The 8,963-nt window shown below is 40.7% G+C and overlaps 1 non-coding gene across 1 annotated transcript; it reads right to left on the minus strand.

Moving 5' to 3' along the window:
* Positions 1 to 860: 860 nt before the first annotated feature.
* LOC147628793 (signal recognition particle RNA) lies at positions 861 to 1,108 on the minus strand. The gene has a single exon (XR_015268215.1).
* Positions 1,109 to 8,963: the final 7,855 nt, after the last annotated feature.

Below are 8,963 nucleotides of genomic sequence, written 5' to 3' on the forward strand. Positions count from 1 at the left end.
TGTCCTTGTTGGAACAACCCTTCTTCCACAATCGCAGACCTTGACTGTGGCTCCTATGTTGCGAGAAGCACTGAAGCCGCAGAATGTATGCAAGAAGAGCATACAGAGAGACAGCCTCAACTAGCATTCGTCCAAAGCACGCGAGTTGCTTCCGCACCATGCCCATGTTTAGCACATCCTAGGATGGGCGGACTCCACAAGGACGTCCAGGAGTGGCATCTCTTCACAACAATTAAGTGCGCCCGTGTTTCCCACATTCCTCGATCACCAGAGATTCCTCGACGGACCCACCCCCGTCTCCGGCTTTTAGCGCTTAGACAAATGCGGCAGAGCTTTCAAGCTCCGAAGAGAGATGGAAGAAATGGAGGGTTGTTTGCATCTAGCACGCGTGCTCCAAATGCGCACAAGGTCTTGAGGCTTGCCATGCTGCATAGCCATGTCCCTTTTGGGCAATCTTGACCTGTAATTGTCCCAAAACATGTTGTCGAGAGACATGTTGAGCTTTTCTTCCAAGATCAATCGGCAAGAAGAGGAGGAGGAGTCAGCTGCTTTTTCTCTCGTCCATCCCCGGTGGTGGTGGTGAGCAGCTTGTACAACACCTTCGTTGACCAAAAATAACATTAATAACAACGTACCATGGTGATGAGGTCTCTCTCTCATACAAATCCATGCAAATTACTTCGATATATATTATAGAGAGGAGACGAGAGCCCCTGTGCAGACAGCGCGGCGGCCATCATCCGGGGCTGTGCTGCAAGAGGCGCAAAGAAAGAAAACGAGAGCCCGGACGGACCTTTTGATTGAGCCCCCCCAAAAAAGGGGGCTGGGGTTCGCAGTGGCGGCGTCGCGAGGATGGTCGGTAGCCGCACAAGGGCTGCGTTATCCCTCCACTGCCGGGAGAGGGGGGTTGTCGTTGCTCCGTTTCCGGCCTGACACGCGGTCCCCCCCACTGCAGGGAAAGGCAGACACCTCACCCTCCGATAAGGTGCCGTGACCTCCACTCCAGGCTTGGAGACGGGCGCGCCACAGTGTGTGCGAGCAACCGGTCCTGCACAGCGGCGCCAAGCGTCCAGGTTCCCAGCCCGAATCCCTCCGCTGTCGCGGATCGAAGGCACTAGTGCACCCGGGATGAGAGGTACACTGCGTCCCCTTTTGCATAATCTAGCCGAAGCCTTGCTACATCCAACAGACTATGTGGGACTAACGCTCCCGAATCTATGCTTTTTAAGCGCTTGGAACTAAAAACAATCTCTATACACATTTCATGCGCCAACATCAAGTTGCATCCCATTGTGCACCCACCACCAGGATTTGCCTTTGTTGAGGGGTACACCGTACTTTGTTCACGCAGAAATTCACACAATGGAGGATAAGCCATTCCCGAGTTCTGGCTGACTGCTTCAAAGATGACACGCCTCCCTCCCGCTCCCCCCCTTTTGCACAGAATGGCTCCAGCAAGCTTAATCCACCCGCGGTTCTTTGAAGCCGGTGCAAAATATACTAACAATCTAAGCCTACTTTCCTACCACCCTTTTATATGAATAAGACGGGTTTTTCGCTTGATTGAGTTGATGGTTTATCGCTAATGGTGGTGTTTAATAAGGAAAATCGCCTTATTGTAAACGGCGATTTACAGCCAAAGATGCTTCGAAAAAGTCAAATATCTTTTCGGTGAGGACATCATTTCCATCTTCGTCTTTTCGGTGACAGCATTTCCATCTTCAAACAACCCATAAAGGCTAGGTCCTAAATTCATGACCTGAGTGTGCAAAGAATCATGAATCATTTTCTTTAGTCTTACGCACTTGTTAACCCAGAAAACGTTGGGTCAAAGGCTTCCAAATTATGGCTAACAGTGTAAAGGCCGACCTAAATTCATGTTTTCACCCCACCGAGTTCGGTTGGGGATTTGGATCACTTGTTTTGCTGAGAAAAGCTGCTCAGCTCTTTCATATATATAGTAAGTGGGTCCCATTCATGTGTCACAAGCATGCTCGGAGTACCAAGGGAAGTGCATGGAGTTCTTAATTAAAAACTCATGTGACCGGTCAGTTTTACGGCCGTAAGCTTTTTGAAGTGTGAGTTTTCCACTTGATTTAGGTAATGGCTATCACTATGGCGGTGTTAATAATAAGAAATCGCCTTCAAAAGTCCAATATCCCCACACAATTTTTTCCGATGAGAGTGTTTCCATCTTCAAAGAACCCTTAAAGGCTAGGTCCTTAATTCATGATTCATCCACTTCAAAGAACCCTTAAAGGCTAGGTCCTTAACTCATGATTCATCCACTCAGTTGAGTGCAAAAGAATGTTGAATGATTTATTTTAGTCTTCTGCACTTGTTAACCTAGAAAACGTCTTCACATTTCACGGCTACTGCCATCTCCAAGGCGGATCCCCGTACAACATCTCACTCCACCAGGATTTGACTCGACATCGTGCCTTTGAGAACTTTGAGGGGTGCACCACACCTTGTTCATATACAGAAAGTCACACTGTGGGGAATAAGCCATTTCTCGATTTTTGGCAGACTGATTCAAAGATAGAATCCTACTCACCAAACCGAAAGATATAATCAAGGTTTATTTCTTTATCTCACAAAACACAATGTGCACTCAAGATTAACTTACACTCATGTATCTGACAACATTTTCACATAGAAACATACATAATAAAATTCCCGCACAAGAACTTTCACAGTAGAAAAAATGAACTTACCCATTCTTGAGATGGCATCTTGTTCAAGATGACACGTGAATCCCCACCCCCCCAACGGCTCCTCCAAGGCGTCATGCCTCCACTAGTTCTTGCTAAAAACTTCTTTCTCGTCCAGTAAGAAATCCGGTCAGTTTTACAACCACAGATGCTAAAATTTCATCAACTTTCTTCTACATGAGGATCCATATGATTTTTTTAAACGTACAATCGATGCAAAATACACTAACAATCTAAACAACATGTTTTCCTACCATCCTTTTATATTATGAATAAGATGAGTTTTTCACTTCATGGTGTTGATGGCTGTCGCTAATGGGGTTAAAGAGAATGCAGGGGAGACAAGGTAAAAAATAAGATGCCATCATGAATATATATAAGTGTAGGTGGGTTGGCATTATAAATCTACAATTATAGAAAATGGGGCGAATGTTTTCAAAAATTCCCTAAAATATCCAAAATTGGGCGAATATTTTCTAAAACCCTACAAAATGGCCAAAATCTGGGCAAATGTTTTAAGATGCCAAGCAATTTTATTGTTTTTGGAAAAACTCCAAAAAAAATAGCCAATTGGTGACAAAGATTAGCCCTTATTTTTTTCCTTGGAGGGAGAGGGATTCCTTACAAGCAAACAAATACACACACACACACACACACACACACACACACACACACAAGAGACAACTAGTAATTTAAATACGGTTGTCACACAGCATCTTGCCACTTGTAATTGATTGATGTTTAATGGAGGACATTTGAGATATCGTATACCGTTTGGGGTCGCTCTTGCAAGGTACTTCTCCTTAAAAAAAGTGTCTAAGGTTCTTCTTTGTAATTGAAGTTAATTATCGATTGGTGTTTTATCATTTGCCAGGTGGATCATGTCAAAGGAAATAGACACTTGGGAGATTTCACCAAAAATAATGGAGGAGTGCATAGATCGCCTATGCTTGATGGAAAAAGAGTTTCCTACGTCCTTTTTTGACATCCAAGTAGCATCTCGTAGGCTGGCGAGACAGTTCCATCAACCATCTTGACAATGATGTCTGAGACTTCTAGACATGGCTTACAACTCCTCATATCCAATGAAAGGAGTTGGTAAGGTTATGCTCACTGCTCATATCCAATGAAAGGAGTTGGTAAGGTTATGCTCACTGCTACAAATGGTGGGAAAATCACTCTCTCAGAATTCTTATTTGTTCTAGGCATTAAAATGGACTTACTATCAGTCTCTACCATTACTAGGGTAGGCCTAATGGTCAGATTTATTGATGACATGTGTACAGTTCATGATTGGGGTGATGGTGGTGGAGACATCACTCTGGTATCCACAGTCCTCTAAGCCATGGGCTTTATAGGTTGGACAAGTATAAGAGATTGGCACATAATGCCTATTCACTTTCTCTTAAAAGGAAAGAGATGGTGTTAGAGTTGCCAAAGATTCGTCCACCCTCTTACTCCCAACCTCATCAATTGGGCTAACCTCATCGAATACGGGCACCCCACCATCGACGACACCCTTTTCTTGCATTTTCCTATCCAAGCTCTCAATCAATGCAACACAATCTTTATTTGGGAGTCCGAATATAAGTTTATCTTTACTCTCTTGTTCGGCTAGTTTGGATGTTGTGAACCTATTCTAATCTTATCTTCCAACATGTTGTCATCCAGAGAAGAATAGCGTCTTTACAACATTGATCAAAGATATCTCGATTTGAAAAAAGGATTAAGTTATGCAAGCTATTCTTTTTCAAACTCATTATGAAACATCTTTTCAATTGACCATCATTCAATTTTTTCCATGGCTCATATTGTGAATTCAAATTTTTTATTCGAAGGATAAAATCTTGAATGATTTCATCATATTTCCTCTCAATTAAGTAGAGTTTGCATGACACAGTCCACCAATGATCTTACCTTGAGAACCCATAGATGAAGGCTATTAGAGTTATGAATTTCAGGTTTTAGTGTGGTTAACCACCTATTGGCCTTGTCAACTAAGCATAGTGTGAATGCTTGAATGTGGTAAACCTATTCTAAAGATCATCTTCCACATGTTGTCATCCAGACAGGTAGTGTCTTTACAACATTGATCAAAGATATCTCGATTTGAAAAAAGTATCAAGTTATGCAAGCTGTTCTTTTTCAAACTCATTATGAAACATCTTTTCAATTGAGCATCGTTCAACTTTTTCCATGGCTCATATTGTGAATCCAAAGTATTTATTCAGAGGATACAATCTCGGATGATTTCATCATATTAAGTAGATTTGGCGTTATGCACTCCACCAATGATCTTGCCTTGAGAACCCATAGATGAAGGCTGTCATCGATCGTCAAAGTTCTAAAGTTCAGGTTTTAGTGTGGTGAACCACCTATTGGCCTTGTAAACTAAGTATAGTGTGAGTTTTTGGACCTTGGAGGAGTAGCTTAGGCTCCCAAAGTCTTCACACGATTCTTCAAATAGTTACATAAACTCAAAGAGGTTAGTGGAACCATCATATTTTCTCATACATTTTAATGTTTCTATAGAAAAGCTACAAGCCTAGGGGATTCTCTAGAGCTACGTGGAGCTTCTTTATGGTCAAAGACACTCTTCAATCCATATGCAACCCCTATTTTTAGATTTTTTTGCATGGCTATGATTTGAGCATCTAGGGGTTGTATAGGTTGTGTGGTTGGTCCTCCTAGCATGTGCAAGGAATTCAGCATGGTAGCTACGCTAGGTAGTACAGGAGTAATTCTTGTAGGGATTGGTGTGACCAAGGGTTTGAAACCCATTGAAGTGGTTGATGGAATGTGTGTATTCCAAGGTATGGCAGAGGGAATTAGAACTTGAATTGGAGGCATGGACCGTAGGACATGATGAAATTCAATAGTTGGATTTGCTTATCAACAATGTGTTTACTCCCCCCTTGAGTGTGCCATGAGTAAGTTGTGTTGAGTGCTTCAATGCACAATCCAAATGAGATCTTATTTTTGGTTTTTCAAGGTTTTCTACTTTGTCTGGATTTTTTAAAAGAATTTTCTAATTTATTTGAATTTTCAAGGGTCTTAGATTTTTGGGATTTTATTTATTTTATTAGTTTTTTAATTTAAGTTTTCTTTAAAACTCGTCTATGGAGAGAGAATAAAATAAAATATTAAAGGCCAACGATTTGTATAATTTGAGGAAAAGAGAAAAGGAAGGGAAAAGAAACTAACCAGACAAAGGTGCGGGTGATTGACTTTATTTTGTTGGGTCCATGCTTGTTGAGATATCAAGCTCAACTAGTGCTACGGACATTGATGACCCACCTAGGTGATAGCTTCTGCATCTACACCACTGGTATGGTTGGTGAGATTATGGGTGATATGCAGCCAGTGGGATGAGAGGCTGCGTTATAGCCATTTTGGATGACTAGAGACTAGCATAGTTATAGCACCAACTCATTTAGTCAGGTTCACATTATGGACCGAACCTTGTATGTTGTAGTACTTGAGTACTAACCCATATAGTGTGTATTTTCTTTTCCATAGTATGTAACTCTTGCTTTAACTGCAACTTCCTTACCTTTGTGTTAGTCTGGAACATCTGAACCAAATTCTGCCATGCAACTGCTGGAGTGGTTGCATCCTGTATGTTTCCTATCATAGTGTCTGTGACACTATTGAAAGCCAGTACATGACTTTTCTTGCATTCTGATCCTTGAATTCCTTTATATCTGTAGGAGTGGCATTCCCCTTAGATAACTCTAGAGGCTCCTCATTGTCTCCTTCTACATAATCCGAAAATCCTTTACCCATTAGGAAATTGGTCATTCTGAACTCCCAGGCATGGAAGTTATTCTTATCCAGCTTCTCATTAACAATCTCATTAATTCCGTTAGACATGTTTTCCTACAGCAATCAAATAACCTACAAACAGACAACTTCTGTATGCAACCTGTAATACAGCCGTATCTCCTGTAGTAACTGCTGTAGGAGTGGTACTTCAGCACAGCCTGTGTGTCACCAAATGTGATTAGAGTACATGTACATACACCTAGTATCAACAATACATGTGCAAACCCTGTCTGCACTTCCAAAATGCACTACTACACTGTAATAACCAAATTTCGAGCAAAAACAGTTCTCTACCAGAACTTCTAGAAAACTGCCCCTGTAATGACGAAACGGGGCCCATAATGCACCCGAAACGGAAATCTGGATGAAAAAAACTGTGTCTAATAAGATAGTATACCTTCCCTGTACACTATTAACCATTTACAAAGGGGGAGGCTTCATCTATAGGAAAAAGTGAGCCTCTAACCAAGCAAACTGATTCTAGAATTTTTCAGATTAGTTTAATCAATTTTTGACCATTTTTAGGTCAGTTTAGCTTACTTTTTGGATCTAGTTGAAGCAGGAGAGAGGAGAGATGAAAATATCTCATTTTTGTGAGTTTAAAACTCAACCACACATGTTAAATAGGCGCCTCCTTCATGAGGAAAATTTCCCACACTGAGGTGTAAAAAATACATCATTTCTTCTAAATATCTCTTCTTTTTTAACTAATAACCTTGTCCTTAGTCAACTCTTCATTTAATGTGAGCATTTACTCATTTTTGGAAAATTTTCTTTTATTCTTCCATTGATCTCCTCCCGACATTTGGATTAATCTAATTGGTCCATAGGAACCTTAATTCAAAAATTTTTAAAAATCTGGACCCTTAGGCTAAGGTCCTTTTTACCTGATTTTAATTTATTCCAATTGCACATTGGAAATTTCTTTTTGAATATCTGTTTTAGGGGAAACCATTTTAGACACTAGGAGGATTTTTATATCCAAAAATATCTCAATTTTGAATTACCTCCCTTTAGACATTTTCTCTCTCTAGGCCAAAACAGGGTAAAACAGGACCTTTCTTTTATTTCAGAGAGGGGAATAATTATAAGATCATAAGGGGAGGTTCTTACACCTGCACACTTCAAAAACCGGAGGGAGAAATCTTACATCCTACCTCACTTAAAAAATGCGAGATGTCCTCATCTCGCAAAATTAGAGGAGAACTCTTTTCCTTAAGATCCAACTGATTCTGGGGCTCCTTATACTCTGGTGAACCCAACAGAATCCTGGGATAAAGATCCCTTATATAAAACTCATCATCAGATAATAATTCACTCAGATCGTAACATTCAAATCCTTATCACAATAATGGTCCTATAGACCGAAATTTCTATCTGAACAGTCCATGGAAATTTTCATTTATACAGATTTTTAATTTGATATCCCCTAACTTGATCCATTGGGTCAAATGTTAATAGCAGCAATCTGCCACACCACAGCATAATCCACTAATCTCATAGTGATTTGCTGAAGTCATTAACGTCATTCCAGCTATACGAACATCATCATAGGGACTCGTCCCATTCATCCTCATTGTGGTTTTGCTTTGTTTATTACATTTCAACCAAAATTCATGAATCTTCGTTCTTCAATCAGAAAATAAATCAACTCATCAGTTCTCAACCAGAACTTAAAATTATATCAACCACATTCAAATTCATCATCTGGATAGTATTAATGCCTATAATTTCAAGTCTTAGATTTACTCGTATATACTCCCAGTAAAGAGCTGCAGTTATACCCTCTGTATATACGGGCAGTCATGGTCCTTGGAACTATAAGGTAAATACCATCATGTCTAGGCCTCAAGCAAGTCAGAGATTCCATATAATTGCAGTACTTCCATCTGAAGACCCAATTACCAATTTACAAATTTCAGTTTGAATATCAATTTGTATGAATTTTATCACACAATTACAACCTTTTACTGCTTCTTCATAAATTTTTGACATTTTTGGCTTCTCGGGGTTGATCCTCATTAGCCAATTTGCTCTGATACCAGCTGTGAGGTCCCAATCCCAATCCCCACCGCGCAACAATTTTAGGGATGCTAGCAGCAGAAGTAGCACTTCTTGCGCAGGGGCAGGGTCTCACACTCGGGGCCTCACCCACGGATATCCGGACAAGAGACTAATCCATCAGTTCTTCCAAAACCGAACCCGAAAAAATTTCCCTTGCCCGGAAAGCACGGGCGATTCCTCTAGGATAACTTTTCTATAACGTAGTCAAAAGCCTTAACTAACTGAACTGATCTGACCAAACCCATAAGTCCCATAGTCAGATCAAGGAAAAGATTGTACTTGAATCATAGAGCCTAACGCTTTTTTCCTCATTAAGAGGCACAGCCGTTGATTCTTTTCCATAGAACATTTTTTGTCCGG

The sequence above is a fragment of the Cibotium barometz genome, chromosome 19 (assembly GCF_041138505.1).
Source record: "Cibotium barometz isolate CiBa-2024 chromosome 19, ASM4113850v1, whole genome shotgun sequence".
Classification (NCBI taxonomy): Eukaryota; Viridiplantae; Streptophyta; class Polypodiopsida; order Cyatheales; family Cibotiaceae; genus Cibotium; species Cibotium barometz.